This window comes from Pocillopora damicornis, chromosome 8, assembly GCF_964200805.1.
Source record: "Pocillopora damicornis chromosome 8, jaPocDami1.2, whole genome shotgun sequence".
Classification (NCBI taxonomy): domain Eukaryota; kingdom Metazoa; phylum Cnidaria; class Anthozoa; order Scleractinia; family Pocilloporidae; genus Pocillopora; species Pocillopora damicornis.
This window is the reverse complement of record NC_142677.1, coordinates 3,942,342-3,954,566: the sequence shown is the minus strand read 5'-3', so window position 1 is coordinate 3,954,566 and position 12,225 is coordinate 3,942,342. Positions and strand designations below refer to the sequence as shown.

General features: G+C 35.6%; 1 pseudogene across 1 annotated transcript; it reads left to right on the top strand.

Moving 5' to 3' along the window:
- The first annotated feature begins 3,045 nt into the window (after positions 1–3,045).
- LOC149041007 (histone H2B.1 pseudogene) lies at positions 3,046–11,661 on the top strand (annotated as a pseudogene). The gene is made up of 3 exons (XR_016189048.1): positions 3,046–3,457; positions 4,178–4,233; positions 10,414–11,661. The product of XR_016189048.1 is annotated as a histone H2B.1 pseudogene (transcript).
- Positions 11,662–12,225: the final 564 nt, after the last annotated feature.

The following is a 12,225-nucleotide window of genomic DNA, read 5'->3' as shown; positions in this document are numbered from 1 at the left end:
CGAGATCAAAGAAGGTGATCCCAAGCGGGAAAGATGGGCCCGTGCTGCCCGTTCAGGTAGCATATTAGATGTAAGGATTCGCTTTATATTACCTGTGGGCACTGCCTGCTATATAATAAATTAAATAGTGTTATTACAAAGTAAGGACTTGATCGACTGGTCCAAACAAGAGAATTGTTTAAAAGTCACGTCTGCATTACACTTAGTCCTACAACACGCACTGAATAAGGTAGAGACAATTTTCAAGTAGCTTCTCCTTTGCAATATCAAAGCATTAATACGCAAACAGGTGATGAGAATACAAAAACTGATCAGCTTAAGGATGTCATTTTACCCAACATCAAATTCTCTAAACCTGTTTTAAAGGAAATGTATGGGAGCAAGAAGGGAGAATTACTAATCAACTCTTGGAGGTAAAGGTTAAAGGGTAGCGTAGTCCGATATTTTTGGCTCATAGATTTATTTTGTTGAACTTTGTGGCGGAAAATATCCCTCATTTTCTGAGATTCCTTGGATATCTTATACTCCTATCACTGAAACAAGTTTCCGTACAAAGTATTTTTGAATTTTCGGAAAAGGAAAATAACATTTTTCTAATAGTTGTTATTTCCAAGCTGCTTACCTTACAAACAAACACGCGCCAAGTTTAATGTGTTTATTTGCGTGACATACATAAACCAAAAGCAAGAAACTGAAATAAAACCCGTGAAAGGAAGTTAAATGCAAATAGCAAGAGTCACGCGGCTGAAGAACAAAATATTGATTTGAACGATAAAAAAAAGAATCACTGCACATCCAAATCGTCACCAGTTTTAGGTGGGTCTCAATGGGGTGATGACTTTTACGGCTATTGTTTGTAATTTGGAACATTTTACGGCTAATTTCTTTCCGTTGCGATTAAAAGAACATTTTCTACAATTAACTTTTTACGACTCGTGGATGAAATTTGTCAATTATCACGCCTAACGGCTACTTTTTTCTGCCATTTTACGGCTACCGCTCAACACTATTTACCCCACTTCAAAATCTCCAATCACCAAGTCTGTGCAAGTTAATGACAAAAATATGTCAGGATTTAGAGAGATAGAGTATAAATGACTTAGTTTTTTTAAGTTACTTACCTCTTGAAAAACGTAAAGTTTCCGAGATCAGTATCCTGATCGCTTGATGAATGAAAACAGATCAAGAAACTCCCTGCAAAACAAAGATTTATGAAAAGAGCCAGTGTTAAATAAATAAATAAAAACAGTAAAAATAATAGTAATAATAATTACCGATTTAGGCTGAGATGAGATAAATGGAATCTTTCTCTACTTCTGAGATTGTTCGAGTGGTGGATGCTCTATTATAAAGATTTCACCGAGTTCCGGTCCAAAATATTTCAGTTTTCAGAGACGAGAGGAGAATATTACTGAAGTTCATTATTCATCTTACCTTGCAAATAATAAATCCTGTCTCTTTCGGTGTTATTTATGATGGCATGACAAATGAAACCAAAATCAAGAATCCTAAGAAAGACAACTCCTGAAAAACAAAGATTGGAAAAAAATAACTCGGGTGAAGAGAAATTACGACCTTGTTCAATAAAAAATGATAAGACAAAAATAATAATGCTAATAAGAATCCCTAAAAAAATATTATAACATCTGTTGCGTTCTTTTTCCTCATACACGTTTCTTAAAGAAGAAACCTCTGACAGAAATGAGGAGTTATATCACCAATGATGATACGCACGTATTTTTCACAAGATATCATCAAGATCTCATTAGTAATTCTCCTTACCGTCTCCCATACAGTTCTTGTCATATTAGTTTGGAGAACTTGGTATTAGATCAACTTAAAATCTCCTAAATGATATTTTTATTATTATTATTTATCATTACTTGTCCGCTTGATATTTTACTGATATTGTAAGGAGAAATTCCGTCTTGGTCACTCATGGGAGCTTAAGTGTTAACGTGTTGGAAAAGCTGCAAGAGGACTAAAAAGTGATCTTCACCCCTTACACCAGTTTCGAAGACTTCAGAGTTAATATGAAGGTTATTGAGAGGGAAACTAACACGGAACACCCACGCATTTTGTGAAAACGGTTTTGACATGTTGTAAGACGTATTGCAGAAATTTGTAACAAAATCGAGTTACGCATTTTGTAATGATGGCTACAACATTTTGTAATAATCGTCGGTCTACGCAATTTCTAACAACATCCTACAGCAAATTGTAGTATGTTGCTCTTGCAAAGAAGGTATTATTCCACAAATTGCGGTTTTTTTCCTTTGAATAATGATTTGACAAGCGTCAAGTCAAGCATCAGACTTTAAAGGAATAAGACACAACACGTTTGCAATGGCAACAGAAAAGTATCCAACCGTAAAGGCACACAGCACGGCGCACTGGTTGAGGGCACACACTTGGCAAGATCACATTTCGCGCTATATCCTTTACAAAACAATAATGTAAACATTTGTTTTCTTTTGGAAACAAATGGAGACAATGTCACGAAGAATAAACCACTTTCGTGAGTCCTTTTCAAGAGATTATAACAAGAATATTAGCGGAGCTCGCAGCGCGAGGCCCAGAAAAATTCAAGCCTTTTTTCCCAATCTTCGTTTGATACTAGCTTCAGTTTATGATTCAAATCACGTTTCGGTAAAACAATGACCTTTGTATTTATCGCTTTAAAACCCTCGCGCCCGTTCATCGCTCGAATAACATTTCAAAGTGTTCCTATTCTTAAAACTAATTCTTGTCCTACCTTTTGGAATATTTGATACAGACGTGGTGTTTAGGGAAAATATGTCAAACTACGGATTATGTCTTGCCTAGAAAATTTTAAAATGATAACGAACGGCGTGAGCAAGTTTCTATTATTCTCTATTCACTTAGCTATCGCATGGTTTAAATTATTCATTTAAAAAAAATCGCGCTTTGTTGAAGATTTGTTGTTTTACCCTAAGAATGAAGTGATAGCCGTTCCCAAAATTGAAATTTAATGAGATTGAGTCAGCGATGTTCATGTTTACATTGAGTCTGACGCGGTAATTTGATTTTGACAATATTGTCATGTGAGAACCCGTCAAACATCTCAGAATATTGAATTATCGAGCTCAAATATGTGGTGCATACAAACTCACGGGTAAAATGGAGTGAATTTCATTGTTTGGTCATGGTACTTTTCAGCGCTATGTTTTCATGCTTTCTGCTCGATTCGTTCGAACTTCAAGAAATGTTTTGTCTCACAAAACATGAGGCCACTTTCTCTTCGCTCGACATCAGTCGAGGCGTACCTAATGCTCGGGTTATGATGAACATGCTTGCGATACGATAATTTTTTCCTATTACTGGAAACTGAAGAATCGATCTCTGAAATTGATAGTCATCACATTTTCAAGAAGCGTCCGAGCTGTGATCGTGTAATTAAACGGGCTCCTGGCAATATGAGCTCACAAGCACGCTGGTAAGCACATGGTTAGCGTAAATAATTGTTGTTTACAGTTGTCGAATTCGAGTTTTCGAGAGTCCGTTTCTGTGACCTTCCTGGATGTTTTCTGTTGAATTCATTGAGGTACAATCTCGGAATTTCATAAGTGATTGTGAACGATAAATTCTTATCAGCACCATAATTTTGGGGAGTTTTGCTAGCACATTATCAGTTTACAATTCGTGAACCATTTCTGTAACCTGCTTGGATATTTTCTTTTGAATTAATTGAGTCACACTCTCAGAATTTTAATCAGTAATAAAGAACGATAAATCCATATATGTAGCACGAGTGAAGCACATTTTAAACTTTCCATACGATTTTAGGATACTATACTCAATTGACTCTTGATAAGTTGGCCTGGCATATCGCGTTGATTATTTTATTATTTTGTGGCCCCAAAGGCCCGGCTTATGAATCTGGAGGTACTGAACTTGATATATTTGTTACATAAGGCATCCTTTAAGGAGGAAGGTTAGAATAAAATTTCTTTTACGACCGTATATTGTACCCGGTTTACATATGTAGATAATTGCTCAAAGTTACCTATTGTAGTTGTGTTCAGGAGCATAGACATGTAATATGCTTTTGCTTTATTTTATTGTAAGAGGTTTCCTTTTATGTAACATATATCCATTCCTTTAAATTCCTCCTTAACCTGCCTGCAAATAATTCAATTTTATGTTTTAATTAAAGTGACTGAGAAGATAAAACAGAAGTGTTGCAGAGCTCTCTCTCCAGAATGAATTCAGGTGAGAACATCAGTAAACTAGTTGATGTCATATGCTTTGCATGAATCTTTAATTTCAATGGCCTGATTTTTTCACATAGCCTATTTTATATCTCTGTGTGCTAGCTAATGATTAAAATCTTAGTGAATAGATATGCTATATTTTAGTAGTTTTTTTAAATTCCATCTTGGAATTTTTGGCTTTTTTTATTTTAAAATTCATAAGTGGCATTCTCTTTTCATCCATATACATATGTTATTTGCCGGCTGGGAGGTCCGTATGGTGAAAAACTGTGACGGAGGTCTTGAAAATGCTGCCCGAGGCCGTAGGCCTCGGGCAGCATCTTCAAGACCGAGGTCACAGTTTTTCACCATACGGACCGACCCTTAGCCGGTAAATAACATATTTATTGTTTTTAAAATTGACGAAATTCTTTCCGAAAGAACCCGAATGATTTAGGGCCGTAAATACGGCAAGATCTTCCATAAACTGAACAATTTTTGAGTGAGTAAATGGTAGTTAAATAGAGGTGATACAAATTAAAGAGAGATGCCTCAGCGAAACATTTTCATTTCCGTAACGATAAAGGTGATTCAAAAGGCTTCCAAACAAACTTTGAAACATTATTTTTACAAGTATCTGTCACAATCTGACACCTGTCAATTAGAGAGCGCGCAAGAAAAAAAAGCGTAGGAAAATTTGAAAAACAACAGAACTAGTTTGGCAAGGACTGTCACGACAATGTTTTCTTCAAAGTCAGTCAATGATCTAACGGAAAGTATTATTCACTCTCATCGACCATTCATTCATGTATGAAGATTTACCTCTGTTCATTAAGTAAACGGCGAGGAAAGTAATTGTGAGTAAATTCAATTTTTTTTATTTTGAAGTTGTGAGAGTTTGCTCGTTTGTTTGCTGTAATGGCGTGTTTAATTCTGATCTTTCCTTCACAAAAACTAAATTCGAACGGCACACTCCAACGAGACACAAGGGAATGTAATGCAGCCTTTTCTCAAAAAATTCCTTCAATTTCTGTTGTGCAATTTACGGTACAAATGTCTAAATTGAACGGAATTGGAAAGACTCACCAGGAGCGTATATTTGTTGTAGAACTTAACTTAAAACTTCGCTCGCTCTTTCACTATGAACAAATTGCTCGAGAAAATTCAGATATTAAATGAATGAAAGTTCCATTTTTCAGTTGAACTGTAACCAAATACCCCACGTTTCAACTTTCTGGGTACTTTTTGTGAACGATTAAAATTAATTGCAGACGGTTTTTAGGCCGCTTGTCAACCAACGTAATGACACTATTGTTTATACAAATTCATTCTGAAACCAATATTTTTCTGTCAACCAAAGTGATTTGATAGAGAGAAAAGAGAGGATTCAGAAGTTATTTATCGGCTTGAGGTAGTGACCGACGTGTTTGCTTAAAAATACTGCCCAGCCGGAAAACGAGGTATATTTATGAAAAATGACAATGAAAGTTGGGATGTACTCGGTGACTCACGAAAGTGTTACCGTGGCCCGTGGGCAGAGATAGGAAAATACTGACCGGGTAAAGAACCAATCAGATTGCAAGATTCGTTACCGTGCCCTCTAAAAAAACAATAAAAAGAGATATTACACATTTGTTTAACTAAAATCTGAATCATGAAGTCAACTTAATTTCAACAAACTTGAAACATCATTGTACATAAGAACACTTTACTGGAGTATGTTACATTTATCCACTGTCTTTCTGGTACATATGATTGCCATATGTGTCTTACCCCTTTAACTCTCAAGATTTCATCGGTAATTCTCTTAACTGTCTGCCATACAATTTATGTGATGTTAGTTTGTAGAATTTGGAATTGGATCAACCATTTATTCCCTAATTGATATTTTTCTGTATTCTCATTACTTGTCTGCTTGATGTGATACTGATAGTGTAAGGAGAAATTCCATCTTGGTCACTAGTGGGACTAAAAGGGTTAAAGTGTGAGATTTCATTATATTGTAATGATTAAAATTTTCTTATTTTCTTATTTTTCATGTAACAAAAAATGTGAAGAGAATCTGCTGGTAGCTTATGTCTGTAATGTTTAAATGTTTATGGGAAATGCTTTTCTTTGAAAGCGAGGATACAGAAGTTTTCAAAGCTGATAGAAATAAGCTGTTTGCAAGTAATGAAGAGCAAATTGACAATCATACCTTAATACTTGACATACTTCATTCAAACATATCAGTTGTGTATACCTACCATTGTAGAGGTGTCTTTACAAAGATTTTTATGTGTGGCTGTTGTTCTTTGTTGATCTTTGTAGCCCAAAAAGCTACTAAAGGCACTGAACTTCAATTTTTATGTACACAGGGCACCCTCCAAGGTGGAAGAGTAGAAGACCATAGAATAATGTTTATTAGGCACTTGCACGTACCACAATTATACATTCAAGCAATAATCTACATATATTGCTAGTACAGTGGTCATGGGTTCAATTTCCATACAGCCCTGAATAATTTTTCAGGCCTTTAATTTTCACAACAGTATAACTGCTTATTAATAAGTAGTGTTCTTAACTGGGAGGATTGCTTCCATATTCGTTTCTTCAATGGCATTTTTGTATATTTTTACAATAAAAAATTCCTTTGTTCATCATCATTATCAGTTCTCGCGCCAGTAGCTGCATTAGGCCATCAAATATTATTATAATACTAGTTGTGTAATTGCTTTGCATCTAACCCTTTAACTCTCAGATCAAATTTGTAATTCTCCTTACTGTCAACCATACAATTCTTATAATTTTGGCTCAGAGAATTTAGTATTGCATCAACTAATTATCCCCAAATTGATATTTGTCTTTAATCTCATCACTTATCTGGTTGATACTGTATTGGTTGCCATCCCAATCATCCATTTAACTCACAGATCAAATTTGTCATTCTCCTTACTGTCAACCCTACAATTCTTACAATGTTAGTTCAGAGAATTTAGTATTGGATCAACTAATTATCCCCAAATTGATACAGTATTTGTCTTTAATCTCATCACTTATCTGGTTGATATTGTATCAATTGATATTGTAGGGGAAAATTCTTTCTTGGTCACTCATGGCAGTTAAAGGGTTAACATTCATAACAAAGTTTCATTTAACATAGAATGTTTCAAGAAATTTTTTTCCTTTCTCTTCAATACCATTTACTATTTCTGGAGACAATTAACCCTTTAACTTCCAAGATCTCATTAGTAATTCTTCTTACTGTCTGCCACATAATTCTTGTGATGTTAGTTTTGAGAATTTGGTATTTGATCAACCAATAATCCTTTAATTAATATTTTTATTTATTCTCATCACTTGTCTGCTTGATATTGTATTGATTTTGTAAGGAGAAATTCTCTTCTGATTACATGTGGGAGTTAAAGGGTTAAAGGAAGCAGGTTATTTTAAAAAAAATTATAACTTTTCATTGAGGTAATTATTGGAATATGTGAGTAACATTCGATGTTTTCTTATGTAACAGGATGATCAAGCTGAAGATAGCCTCAAAACTCAAAAAAGAGTGAACTCCAATGTAACAGTTAGGTGACTAATTTGAAAACTTGAGCACTTGGCAAATACACCATGGCTTGCAATTCTGATTATTAAAGTTTGGTGGGGCAATTGAAGTGTCAGTCCCCATGCAGGAACCATCCACATGACCTGTACAGTCATATGCATGAGATAACTTTAGAAAAATGTATTTGTGTCAGTAGAAGTATTTTAAGTACAGTACCACACAGTAACAAAAATTAATGATTTCCTGTAAGCATGAACGTTTGGGAGAAGTTATGGTGGTAATTGACAGGATGTATAGGGTCTGATGATTGTAAGGTATATCTTTTAGCTTTCAAACTTTCAACTTTGCATGAATTGTAACTGTTTACCATATCTATTTCTCTGTACCTTTAGCCCTCAAAAGTTAGTGGGTGACTCAATAACCTGACTTCCTTTGTTTGGAGTTGTGTGATTATATAATTTTGCTGTGTAAGTTACCGCATTGTAACATGTAATATTATTATAATTCAGATTGCATTTAATACTCTTGCTCAAGCTTTCATTAATGCATGGTGTTTCTTACCAATGTTCATACCAAAACTAAACATTGATATCTGGAAATGGTCATGAGATATGTGAGTTTTAAAGAGTGGGAATCTGGAAAAGCAAGGATCCTCCTTTAATCAGAACTGAAATAAATGGGGGCCCTCCTGTTTTAATTCATGTTTTTACTTTGACCTGCCTCTTCCCCTGTAATATTTGGGGCACATAGATGAAGAGAACATTTTTTTCTATTTTGATACATAAAAGTTAACCCTTTAACTCCCAAGATCTGATTGTTAATTCTCCTCTGTAGCTGCTACACGTTTCCTTTTAAATTAGTTTTGAGAACTTGGTGCTAGATCAAGATAGCAGCTTCTACCTAATAAGTTTGAATATTCTCATTACCTGTTTGCTGAAGAATGTATGGATATTATAGGGAGAAGTTTTATGTTAATCACTTCTGGGAGTTAAAGGGTTAAATTAATTTGACGTCCATATAATGCATAAAGCAAGAATATAAATGCCTTAGCTTGATAGGTTAAAAAATTAAAATAAGAGAATTGTGCAGACCATATCTTACTTTTTATCCTCTTTTGGATATTTATCCAAATAACATAGTCGCTATCAGTCTCATTCACTCTCAATTTCCACTGAGCTTGTGGAAAGATGATAACATCAGTATTACTTTAAATGAAGAAAGGAAAGCCTACTCTCTTACCGCAGATAGTTCTTTTGGGCATTATCATTACAAACCTGGTTTAATTTGTACATGAAGGTGATTGTTCCAGGTAGGCTAACCTCACAAATTAGTTGTGGAAATTTCTTGAACCTGTTGTGGTATGAATGTTTGACTCAATTTTACCTCACTAACCAAGATGTAAACTGAATAAATAGAAACTTGAAATTTATTTGTTCTCCTTTTGAAGTGTGCATCAATATTTCAAAGTCATCTTAGGCTTGAACTACAGGTTTAGAAGGAATCTACATGTAGTTTCAACATATAAAACCCAGGATTATGACTACTTTGAATGACTTTACTACGTGCCCTTAAGGTACAGGCAAAAGGTTTGCTTAGCTTTTTCATTGGTACACATTTCTTTTTCTTAGAATCTTGTTTATCCAGTCTATGCTGAATTCTAATTTTTCAACCAAATTTTCTTTTCTTTTGAATAATTTTATTCTTAGATCCCTTAGTATCAGTTAATATTCATGTAATCAAAATAATGACATGAAATCTTGCAGATGTATGGCACATTATTTTTCCCTCTGATCTTCCTAACATTTTATTACATGTAGGGATTGGTATTGGCTACAAAATTTCAGTCAAATAAAAGTTTTGTGCACAGCCTATGCATCAAATTTATATAATAAAATGTTGTATCCTTCTTAAAACTAGTTTATCAGAATAAGAATGAATTACCAGGCACAAGTGTGGCTTTCACAGTGATAGTTTCCAGGTTTGAAAAAAGTTACTGCCCACTAAATTCCTCAGTTCCTTTGCCCTGACAGCTCAACCTCATCAAAAGATTGCCAACAGGAGCAACAAGCAAATTAATGATACAGACAAGGGAGCCTATTCCTAAATACACCCTCCTAAATCCTGTTAGCTTATTATGGACATGGCATTTCAAACATGACATATGCCACAAATTTTCCATCCCCTAATTAATTATTTTGTAATGGTGTTTACAAGTTTACAAATTGACATAAAAGTTAAAAAAGGGAGGCGGAAATTTAAACGAACCAATTTTCAATAGTTCAAATACTCGTGGGGTCGCCCCGGCAGGGATGTTGAAGTTTTGAATTAATCGACGCTTAATGAGTTCTTTTGTAGGGTGTACATAGAAGTGACAATGGCCTAAACTAAAACTAGCTAGTTAAAGTTGCACATCTACACTAATGAGGCGTTTTAGTTTGATATGGCATAGTTTTTGTTGCGTTTTTGCTTATCATCTGTACTAGAACGCCCGTAAATGGTGATGAACACGGAGACTTTTGTCAACGGGTTTAAAAGTGAAGCATTCTGAAAACAATCCGTTTTGTGCGAAGACAAGTGAAAACAGAGACTTTTAAAACCGTTGACCAACAAATGCATCCTATGTATACTCTTGCTATATACTTCTCTTTGTGTTTTCAGGTGTTCTAATGTTGAGGATAATCGCAAGTGCATCGAAATGTACGCGTTTGTAGATAAAAACACGTTATTGTGCGCAGTAGAGAGGAAAACAAAACACTAGTGTGACAAAAAATATTTTCCTTCCTTTTGTTGGAGACAAAGACAGACTCTTTTGAAAACGCTTGGTGTGGTTGAGGCCGAATGGGCAAGGTATTTTTTCGTTTTTCACATCTATTCGATTTCTGCAAAGTGGAAGTTGTCACAGTGTTATAAGTAATAGCTTCGTTGGTAGCTCGGATCGGAATCCACCAATCACAATATTCAAGTTGACCTGGTAACCTTTGGAGTTCAACTTCCACAATTGACCAATCAGAGAACGAGGATTTAGATCTCTTGTTGAAATATGATACATCCTCAATGCATACTCTTATCATTGGCGCCAGAAACAGTTTTATGTTGCGAAGCTTACAACCTCACATTGTGTTTCATCGAATACTGTGGTGTAGCAGAGGGTGAGTCTTTGTGAAGTTATGGCGAAATTACGTAAACCCTCTCGTGATGTTAAAGTAGAGAAGAAAGCTGGTACAGTGAAATCTGGTGTTGCAGTCAATAAGAAGAAAAGGAAAGTGAGGAGAAAGGAAAGTTATTCACTTTACATCTACAAAGTGTTGAAGCAAGTTCATCCAGATACTGGAATTACAGCCAAAGCCATGGGTATCATGAACTCGTTCGTTAGCGACATTTTCGAGCGCATAGCTATGGAGGCCTCTCGCCTGACGAAGTACGCAAAGAAGTCGACAATGAGTTCCCGCGAAATCCAAACTGCTGTACGGCTGCTTCTGCCAGGTGAACTTGCTAAGCACGCACTCAGCGAAGGCACGAAGGCTGTAACCAAATACACAAGCAGCAAGTGAACGAGGAGTACGATATTTTCTTCAAAACAATGAGCCTACGTCTGTGTAAATATGTGATCAACCAGTTAACAGATGCTGTTGTTGTTTATATTGTTGTTAACTCACCCGAGGTTTAAATTATCCGACATTTTGGAGCGGTAGAGATGCTTAACTAATTGCATTTGACAGACAAGCTTTCCAACCGTTCTGAAATGACTTAACGAGTGAATATGGCACTTTCCATTGTAGTCTTGTAAGTTGTTGAAACGACCAGCCGTTCAGTGACAGAAGATGTCGACTTTAGATCAATTGATAAACTTTTGTATTTCGTATTATCTTTTGAAATTAAAAGAGAAAGGCATTTCACTCGGAAAATTCTCTGATAACGTGTCCCAGCTATTAAAATGCATGCCTTACAGCACTCGCTGAGTTGCAAAGTTTGGAACAATTTTACAAAAGATGCTCAAACTGCTTGTGCTACGCGCTGCACATTAATTTTTGTTTACAATTGCTAAATATTGATTACAAGGCAATGAAACGCGAGCGAGGATTCCTTGCCTTCCTTCCCAAACGATCTATCGCAGACGTCAACGCGAGAACCTCCTTTCCTTTTTTCAGTTTTCCGGACTCATATTTTGTCGGATCTTCGTCCACTGCCAGAGAACGGGGCAATATCGATTTCGAACGTAATGGGCTTGTGGAGCTTTCGTAAGTGAACCCGCGTTTCCCCACGCAAGAAAAGCACCTGGGAACTGAGACTCTTCCTGGAGAATTATTCGTGGTATTTTAGAAAAACCAGAATTGTTGAATATTATAAAACAACAGAGGAATTGGGGATATTTTGAATAAGAATGACGCCGAAACCTTGTGATCTTCATTAAAACGAAATGCTAATTTAAGGGTTTCGTTTCACTAGCCGATAATCGCACCATAACCTTGC